Genomic DNA, 10,454 nt, shown 5'->3' with positions numbered 1-10,454 from the left:
ATAGTCCAATATAGCCATTATATGTATCTTTTGACGATTTGAAAACCTAAAAATTATAAAGCGTTGCAACGCGAAACGATTGAATAATTTGGAGAGTTCTGTTGTTGTCGTTTAAATTTACGAAACTTCGAAGATTGCTTATATAAGGTATAAAATACTTAACCCGTGTTTTACCGGCGGAATAGCCGATAGGGCTATTGCGTTTTTACTTCAGACTAACTCAAGGACTCCGGGGGTCACTGGTTCGAGCCCTGGTACCGGCTACTTTTTTTTACTTTTTTAATTTTATTCTTGATTTTTTTACTGGAGCTTTTAAGATCCAATGTATACATTTATCAATATAAAAGCATTTAATGACAAACCTCAAAATATGCCAAAATCTGTGAAAAGGCCCCTTTGAATGCTAGTATGTTAACGCGTATATAGCAGTATATGTAATAAAGCTCTATTATAAATGCTAAATGACAACTATGTTGATGTTTTCATTAAAATTGTATGCACTTAAAACGATCAAGCACTCTAGTTAGGACAAACAGCGACTAAGCAGACACAATCGATCATGATAATACTGTATATGGCTGTACAAATAATATGTTTCTGTAACAGTGCATTTCACAATGTCTCTGTAGACTAGAAATGGCGTTTCAAATAAATGAGAATTTCGCGTTTGTCAAACGTAAGGTAACCCACGAAATAAGCTGAATAACATTAAATCTACTGTCAGGAATTATCGCGAAATTTTAGTACACCTTGCAGTGTCACACATTCCTAAAATTAGTGCGAAATTATTTCCTTGTATATTTCATTGATATGTAGACGACATATTTCACTGACAATGTTTACATCATTTATTATATTATGTGTTAAATTTATGTAAGCCATTTCGTCCGAATTAGGTGCAAAACTAACGTAAATGTTTGACCCCTTGCATTAGCGATACGACATTTGTGAACGAATAATTCACATGTGTCGCCAAAGTAGTGTCACTCAAACCTTTATGAGGTTGTACTTTTGCGACTGGGATATTGATTGTACTGTTCAAAACGTACCTTCACGATGTTCGAACATTATGGCTTGACAAGTGTTAACTTAAATTTTATTTGCATTTTAAAGTGTCATTACTATTTATACCGTGCCGTGGGAAACTTGGGTCATTAGAAAATGAGTCGTGTTCTGAAAAAAACTGGGCTTAATGCATGTGCGTAGAGTGTCGTCCCAGATTAGCCTGTACAGTCCGCACAGGCTAATCATGGACGACACTTTCCGCGCTTATGATATTTTTTGTTTAAAAAAAGTCTCTTCTTAGCAAAAATCTAGTTCAGGCGGAAAGTGTCGTCCCTGATAAGCCTGTGCGGACTGCACAGGCTTATCTGGGACGACACTTTTCGCACATGCATTATGCCCAGTTTTCTCAGAACACGACGAAATTAGTGTTGTTCTGTTTCAAGTTTGTGTCATATTGCATTATTTGATTTATAAAGTATGAGCGAATATTGAGTGGGTTAACGTATTGGCAGGACCATACGCTGTGCAAGGATAGACAAAGTCTATTCCGGCGCATGCGTGCCAAGCAGATGGACTTTTTCTGGCTTTTTTCCCTTGAAAACAGGTTTATATCAAAATGGCATGCTCAAGTAAAAACAGTTAAGGTCATTTTCGTATACGAGCCGCCTTCTGCGAAAACTGTGTTTATTGCATGTTTGTACAGTGTCGTCAAAGATTAGCCGGTGTAGTCCTCACAGGCTGATCAGAGACGAGGTTTCCGCTTTACTGTTATTTTTCGTTCGAATGAAGTTTCTTCTTAGCGAAAACACACTTGAATCGGGAAGTATCGACCCAAATTAGCCTGTGTGGTATGCACAGGCTAATTTGGGACGACAGTTTACGTACATGCATTAAGCCTAGTTTCCATAGAGCGCGCCTGCTTCTAGAGAAGTCCAACTTCCAATGTTTCCTCGATGTGTCCCCAACAATTGATGTAGCTGGCGTATGCATGTAGGAATTCTGGGCTCACACTCGTCTGAATATTACCGAAGAAGTAAGTTTATTCGACATTCTCGACCAATTTGCAATTTGCCGATCTTTATTGTTATTGGTACTCACCATTACAGTCCATTATAACTCTCGACCTACCGGTAAGTGCAAACGAAAAGTGGGTTCCCAATACGTCCACGCGGTTCAACTAGTTCTAGGAGCAAAATTAATTCAGATAAAAAGTTAAAAATTATCTGGTGACAGACAAAATCGATCTTACAACTTTGAACCAAACGACTTTTCGCTATCGCGTTTTCGCAGACCTGCACTCAGCGGTACCACTTCAAGCATTTGCTTCGTAAAATTCGTACATGATTACATACCAGTTCTAATCGATTAATAATTTTCATCACCTACAGCAATGCAAGCACTCAACAAATATCTGGCAAAAGCACGACCAAGAAAAAATAAAAATAGAGCGCTATTGATGATTTTTATTTATAGAATATTAATTGCTACTTGGCTGATTGCTAACGAGTCCTGCTATTAATTGCTACTTGGCTGATTGCTAACGAGTCCTGCTATTAATTGCTAGTTGGCTGATTGCTAACGAGTCCTGCATTTCTGATTGATGGTTGGGTGCTCTGCGAAGAGGACGCACATGCTATTTCTGAAATGATGATACTAATAAAGATATTTTTTGCAGACCTGTACTTAAAATAAGTTGTTTCCGAAAAAGCACAAACATAAAAAGTATTGTGTTGTATGTTTTGAACTGTATAATATTGGCAATAAGCCACGCCTTAAATACAATACGAGCGACACTTCCTCAATGAGTTGTTTCTGAAGTTGTATTATTTGTATAATTCCAATGGTGTCAATGTTAGCATCGTGGCTTTACGTTTTGACTATTTGTATAAGTACAATGATGCATGTTTGCACAAAATAATTGTTTACCACGAATTCTAGGTGCATCATGCACCTGTACCAAGTACGGCACGTCTATGACATTTTAACTACTAGTACACTACCATGTTCACATAAAACCACACGGTGCGTTCAAAGGCCAGCAGTATTTTTCATTGCAACGTCAAACATTGGACATCTGCCGTTGCAAGTGCATTTACTATTATTTTGGCAATCAATTATGCTGTGCTTTGATTCCTTATATGTACATGTATATTGTGTCATGGTTGTTTCCAGTGTCGAAGTTGTTTTGGTCCAAAGTTTTTTATGAGTTTAACCAGAGCTGCAAATTTCCGATAATTTTTTGGAAAGGCCACTAGACATTTTCCCAAATTAGTTTCTTCAAACTATATACAAATCTTTGCAAATTTTTGCAATGGCTGTTATGATTATGTATATACAATGAGGTGAAAATGTCTTGTTGATCCTATACCAACTTGTTTTAGCAGGCTCCCATATCTTTGTTATTAATAAGATGTTATGCATGCATCCATGTGACCCGATGTGTGGGCATCGGTGTCATCGCTAAATCCGTGCCATGTTTGGCAGCAAGCATGATGTGCTGTTTAATTGACACGTCAAAAAAATATTCATTCGTGAAAGTAGTGACTCATCGGCTAAACCGCGTGAGGTAAGAACAACATTCGTCGCGGTACGTAAAAAACAACGTAGACATGTTCGCTGCAAGTTAATAAAGAACGCTTACTGAAATGTCTTATAGCTAGGTGCGTTGTAAGTTGATGCGGCGTAGGAAGTAATTTTGCCTGGGTTATGGTGCATATGTCATATGCGGCCAGCGCAGCCCCAGACCAGCCTGCGTATTTGCGCAGTATGGACAGTAATTATCATGTGAGCTATGAATCCATTTATGCCTAACGTCTAGAAAAAAAGGCCTTGGCAAACAGCGTAGACCCAGATGAGACGCCGCATGATGCGGCGTCTCATCAGGGTCTGCGCTGTTTTCTTAAAGGAATTTCTGTTATAAATATTCTTAATATAGAAATAAATATACTAGACATCCCTAATTTTGGAAATAAATTGATCCTATTTAGAAGGATGGAAGAGTCTACTAGGCATAAATCGGTTGAATGATACAAGTGTTCGTGGTCTCATTGGTTGCCAGGGTAGCACCTGACCAGACTGCACGAATGCACAGTCTGGTACAGAGCAACGCAAGCGAGATGGATCTACTTCATACCAGACGTAAATTAACCCATTTATGCCTACCGTCTAGAAAAAAGGCCTTGGCAAACAGCGTAGACCCGATGAGACGCCGCATGATACGGCGTCTCATCAGGGTCTGCGCTGTTTGCTTAAAGGAATTTCTGTAAGAAATATTCTAAAATAATATAGAAATAAATATACTAGACATCCCTAATTTTGGAAATAAATTGATCCAATTTAGACGGATGGGAGAGTCCACTAGGCATAAATGGGTTAATAAAGCCTGTAAGGTATAGTGAACTGGGTTGCTTTTTTGTTTCATCGTGTGTAACCGTTTTCGACCCTAGTCTCAATTTTTAATAACTACCTAATAGGTGATGTTTTGAATATGCGTTAAATGCGATATACATAATATCGCTATCAATGCATTCCAGATCATGAGAAAATACTTTTTGATACCGTACCCAGTGAGAACTTTTTGGACGTATTTTAAAACTTGTTTCAGTCAAATTTTAGAAGAAAAAGTAAACGTTTTGTGTAAATTTACCAACGATCCGCGACTTATTTGATGAGTTGTTTATTGTTAAGATGCTATTACTAATATCCAACCCTTACAGATACTAGTAACACAATACTTCGTGTTGATCTGAAAGTGTCACATTAATAGGAGCAAAGAAGACTGATGGAAAAAGTGACATAATCATGTGAGCAAACAAGACCAATGGAACAAGTGGTATACATGTAATCATATGAGCAATGAAAACTGAAAAACATGCGAAAATCATATGAGCAAATAAAGCAGAAGGAAAAAAAGTGTCATAATTATACTGAGTGAATTAAGCTGATGGTATCTTCCGACCTTAAATGGACGATACAATTTTTCAATGGCAACAAATCAGGTGTCATTTGGTCATTTGACACGAACAAATCTCAATATGAATTCTGGTCTGAAAGTACCAATTAAATCGCTGTTTGCATCGCGTCCTCATTTTTAGTAATCATTTGTTTTAACTCTCAGTTGATGATTACCAACTTGTGTACGTCAATTTTGTGGTCACCACCACCTCTGGAGTTCGTAACCTGGTGAGATGTCTATCAACACACGAAGGCGTTGCATCAAGTTTAGACAGTGATACTAACTGGACACGTGACCTATGCTTTACTCTCATTTTATCCCCGCCGCGCACGCAAATAACTGCTTTTTTCCTCCCCTTAACCCATTTATGTCTAGTGGACTCTCCCATCCTTCTAAATTGGATCAATTTATTTCCAAAATTAGGGGTGTCAAGTGTATTTATTTCTATATTTAGAATATTTCATAAAGAAATTCATTTAAGCAAACAGGGCAGACCCAGATGAGACGCCGCATGATGCGGCGTCTCATCTGAGTCTACGCTGTTTGCAATGTCCTTTTTTCAGGACGCTAGGCATGAATGGGTTAATAATGCTTTGACTTCATTCCTGTTATGAAAAAGAAGACAAACAAGTAATTTGTCTTAATGACTTTAACATATCCCGCTTGCGTTCCTTGACCTAAATTGCGTACACGAGTTGGTATATTTGGATGACGTAAGATGAAGGACATTATTACTCCTGCTGCCGAGAAAATACAAATCCTGCAAGCTTGATGAAAGAACGTTTTTCGTCCAGAACAATGCTTTTGTGTTATATTTTAAGAAATGCAAATTGCAACTAGTTGTTATATTTTCGTAAAATTCATGCCGACTGACAAATAGTTATTGTGTTTTATTAACAAGATCGCTTGCTGTTTGGAGAATTATGCATATTAAATCTGTATATGTATCATTTTTTATTGCAATACTTGCATCAGCAAAACAAGGCGAGAATAATAAAAAAAATTGTGTCAGAAGCATTGACTTTAACTTACATTATAATTTATTTGTCGCTAAAAAGAAGCAGCTTTCTTCTATTAAAATGCTTTGGATATAATAAGTAGCATCTTAACTAAGTAGTAAAGACGTTATATTCCCTTACCCAACTGGAAATAGATATTTAAATATACGATGTGTGTAAACGTGTTTTATAGAAAAGAAACTTAGACACCGCGTGTGTGTGTGTGTGTATCAGAGTTTATTTAAAGGTCCTACTGGCCTCTTCACGAGGTCTTTGTAGCCCGACCTGCCACTTCGATACCGCCCACACGTTCGAAGTTTAAGTATCGAGCGGATGAATATCCTTGCAAAACTTACTGAAAATAGGTCAAAAATCATCGGGAGAGATGCTTACTTGAACGATCGCAGCAACTGCTGCGCGCGCAAGCGTATATGTAACTCACACCTACATATTATCCGCGCCGCGTCTCCATTCATAGCGATTGGCGCGAACGTCCGAAGCGTGAATGTAAAGGTATGCCCCACTTATTACAATATCACGTGGACGCAGACGCTGATGAGAAGTAATAAACCGTTAAGATATACGTCCACAAAATGGGACAGACATTCGCATTCGTCTTGAGGTTGCTTAACATTTCGAAAACATTCACGCTTTTTCCGTACAATTTCGTTACATTCCGTAGAAGCTCGACAGCCTCAATTACATATTTCAAACCATATGACATTGTCTGCGTAAAAAAGGATTTAATACCGAATGACCTAAATAATATGCAGAGCAACTATGATTTAAAAAGCGCATCTGGATAAGCCGATGACAATATAGCTGCACACAATATGACTTACACAAACCCAATACAAATAAAATAGCACGTGTGTGATCTCCGGAGTTGCAAACATCTGCACCGTAGCTGAAAGAAAGTCTTTGCCGTTTGCGCTTGTAAAATATCATAGAAGGCGTTGTAAAATATCACCGACCTCCGGGAAATGTTACTTGAAACTTAAGAGATCAGGTGGATATCCATGATAACAAATAACGTCCTTGGTAGCACCTTCAGGTCGCACTTTCTGCACAACTTAGAAACTGACTAAACTAAAAAAAGAAATGTTAAAATGAGCAACAAACTTTTGTTTGTTTTTATGATGTTTTTTTTATTATAATATTTTTACAAAAACGAGTATCGGAAATCTAAAGGCTATGTTATTTGCAAGTATTACCGTGTAAATTGATATTTCGCTTGAAACCCTGAAGCCTATAAGGTTGAGTGATTTGCGTCGTCAAATAATTAAAAGCGAAATTTACTCTCGGCCTGACCATTGGACAGAGAATTAATATGATGTTATTTAAATATGTATTATGCATTATAAAGTTTGTTAGTTTGTTGTTGTTGTTTTATCTCTTAATCTCTAACTTTCCAAACAAAAGGTACGAATACAACGCGTGTTTCTGAAGTGTTACAGTTCCAGACAACATTCGTCAATCAATAGCTCTTCGAAGGACGTTCAACTTATTTCGTTTTTTCATAAGTGCGCATGTACGCGTATGAAACTTGTTTGACGCGCGCAAAACCGAGTGTGGTCAGAGCAGGTTCAATTCCTGAAAAACACCGCTGCTGATGTCATGGCCGTGGCCATTTAAGCGATCACTGATAAATTAACATACTCAGTAGTGCACATATACTCATACGGAACGCTTATTAAATGATTTACATGCACGACGCCATATTATGTTTACAAGGTTGCGCGTGTAACATTTGTAAAAATGAAAACAACATACTCTGTTTAATTGCCTGCATAAATAATGACTCTGTAGGTGCGACCTCGAATACGTGAATTAACTGTAACCCTCTTCCTGGACACATAAATGTACACCTTTTTGTGACAAAAATAATTGATATCATTTTTCGTATGTTTCTCTAAAAACTATACCGGAACGTTAGATATATATCATAATGTTGGCACTAATATATCATAGTCATTACCGGTATAAATAATTTAAACAAATTGAAGTATTAATAGAGTTAGAGTTATTAATAATGTTATTAATAGAGTCTAGTATTAAGTGTTGCATGTGCTGCCATCGACAAGCAAGCAGTCAAGTATACGTAATCTACAAAAATGTATTTGGTCCAATTTTTCAAAGGATTTAGCCCCACTTAGGGCACCGTAATGCCTTTATCGATGACTTTATTTGGGTTTTGTTACCTGAATAACATAACATAAAAAAATATTTTGTCCGACAAAGTCGTTCCTAAATCGTGTCTATATCAGGAACGCTGGGCTGGTGTGGTTGCTTCCTGATTGCGTCCTGGTCCGTATATTGACGTGTAACGCAGGTTTCCCGTCTATTCAACAGTGTCGGTAATTTCAAGTGTTCTTTTTACAGTTCATTACATAATTAGCTTATATGTTTTACCTCCAGACATGATTTGCGCAATTAATCAGTTGTTCGCAAGCTCTAGCAGTTGCGTATGAAACGGTGAGGGACGAATCGCAGTCATCGATCTTGTGTTATAGACAATGGCATGCATGGGGTATTCGTTGAGCATGCGTGTTCAATAATAAAAAATAAATAAAAAAATAAAATAATAATAATAATAATATAAATAAAATAATATATCTGATATTCTATGATGTTAATTTTTTTAATGTCAGAAATTAGTATGAGTGCGGCTTGAAAAATTTACAGGTATGTTTGTACTACTTGTCCGCGATAAATATAAGTATTTAGATATTATCAATATAATATCCCTTTTTATTATCTTTTTGGGGCTATGTCTTTTATTACTTCGAATTACAAGTGGTATCTATAATGTTCTTTTGTTTACTCTGATTATATAACTACGATAACATCATTTTAATTGATTTATTCTTTTACAAGTAATATGTTTCCCTGACGTTAGGATTACGTACTTTATTGAACACATAATAAGCCTCCTGTAACCAAATCCCTGTAATACTTGATCACGTATTGGACGTTCACTGGCCCTCGTTTAGTCATACGTCTATGGACCAAACGTATACATTTACGTTTTAAGCCTAACTTTACATATGGGTCAAACGAAACTCATCAGTTGTGCGCCATAGTTTTCGAGTTGGGAGAGTAACCAATCAAATTCCGTGTTCTTGTGCATGAACAAACAATACCGCTCACGTCACTGTGGTATTTTCGTTATGACGGATTGCCGTCAATACGACGTAACGTAAATCATGTCATCTTACGTCACACGTTCATGCAGTGGAGCGGTGTTTTGCGGCGATGTTAAAGCGCATATAAGGAAACTAGACTTACCTATTGTTTTACACGAAACGGTAGACAACAAATTAGTTGAGTTGTTTTGATGGATCACACCAAATTTATGCGAACAAAATGCTTTGTAATGAAATGTTCGATGCTCTGTTAAATTGCACCATTGAAAAAAAAGAAAATATATCATGCCTGAGTGTAAATCATCTATTTATATATATATAAGCGAGCTCATAATCGTGAAATTGCATTGTACAGAGTATGTTATTAGAGAGACATAAAAATTTGAAGTTTTCACGTTGGATCTTTCCATAAGTATTGTTGTTGCTGTTGCTGTTTACCGTAATTGAAAATGCAATCAATAAAATGTGTCTTGTTCTGAGAAAACTGGGCTAAATGCATGTGCGTAAAGTGTCGTCCCAGATTAGCCTGTGCAGTCCGCACAGGCTATTCAGGGACGACACTTTCCGACTAAACTTGATTTTCAGTAAGGGGGGACATCTTTGAAACAAGAATACCATAAAAGCGGAAGGTGTCGTCCCTGGTGTTAGCCTGTGAGAACTGCACAGGCTAATCTGGGACGACGCTTTACGCACAAGCATTATGCCCAGTTTTCTCAGAACAAGACTCAAATTATCTCGACGCACAAAGTCAGACCGTAAAACTAGCACTATATCACAAGTTTGAAATAGGGATGTAATTAATACAATGCCGCTGTTGGCTATACAAAAACGGCTTTATTTTGAAACTTGATAATTCTCCTTGTCGGGTCGCGTCGAAAATAGTTACACCGTGGCTGTGTTATTTCGAGCACGCAAATTCCATATCCAGTTGTGTATTTATAGAACTAAAACTATTCAAAAAATGTGGACAATTCTTTAAACGGATTACGTACGTATCAAAGTAAATAAGGGTTCGGTCTGTTATATTACATTACAAGCCTTTTTGTGGGTCGTTCAAAGAATTGAGTGTCCCGATTAACGGAACTCTACGAAACTGGTCAGATACTCAAATTGCACATAAGGCTTGTGTGTGACCCTGTTCTAACCAGTATACTCGTACGACTTGAAAAAGCATGGCCTTAACCGATAGAACGGTGCAAACAACGTAGGTACACGTGTATAATGAGTTACTGTTTTGTTGTCAACATAAACACTAACGCGCACATATTAATTTAATAGGAGAAAGTTTGCGACAGCGCGTATTGTTACCATATTGTTGCGCGACAAAAGAACACTTAGCGGCCATTGTGT

This window comes from Dreissena polymorpha, chromosome 1, assembly GCF_020536995.1.
Source record: "Dreissena polymorpha isolate Duluth1 chromosome 1, UMN_Dpol_1.0, whole genome shotgun sequence".
Lineage (NCBI taxonomy): Eukaryota > Metazoa > Mollusca > Bivalvia > Myida > Dreissenidae > Dreissena > Dreissena polymorpha.
This window is presented reverse-complemented; position numbering follows the sequence as displayed.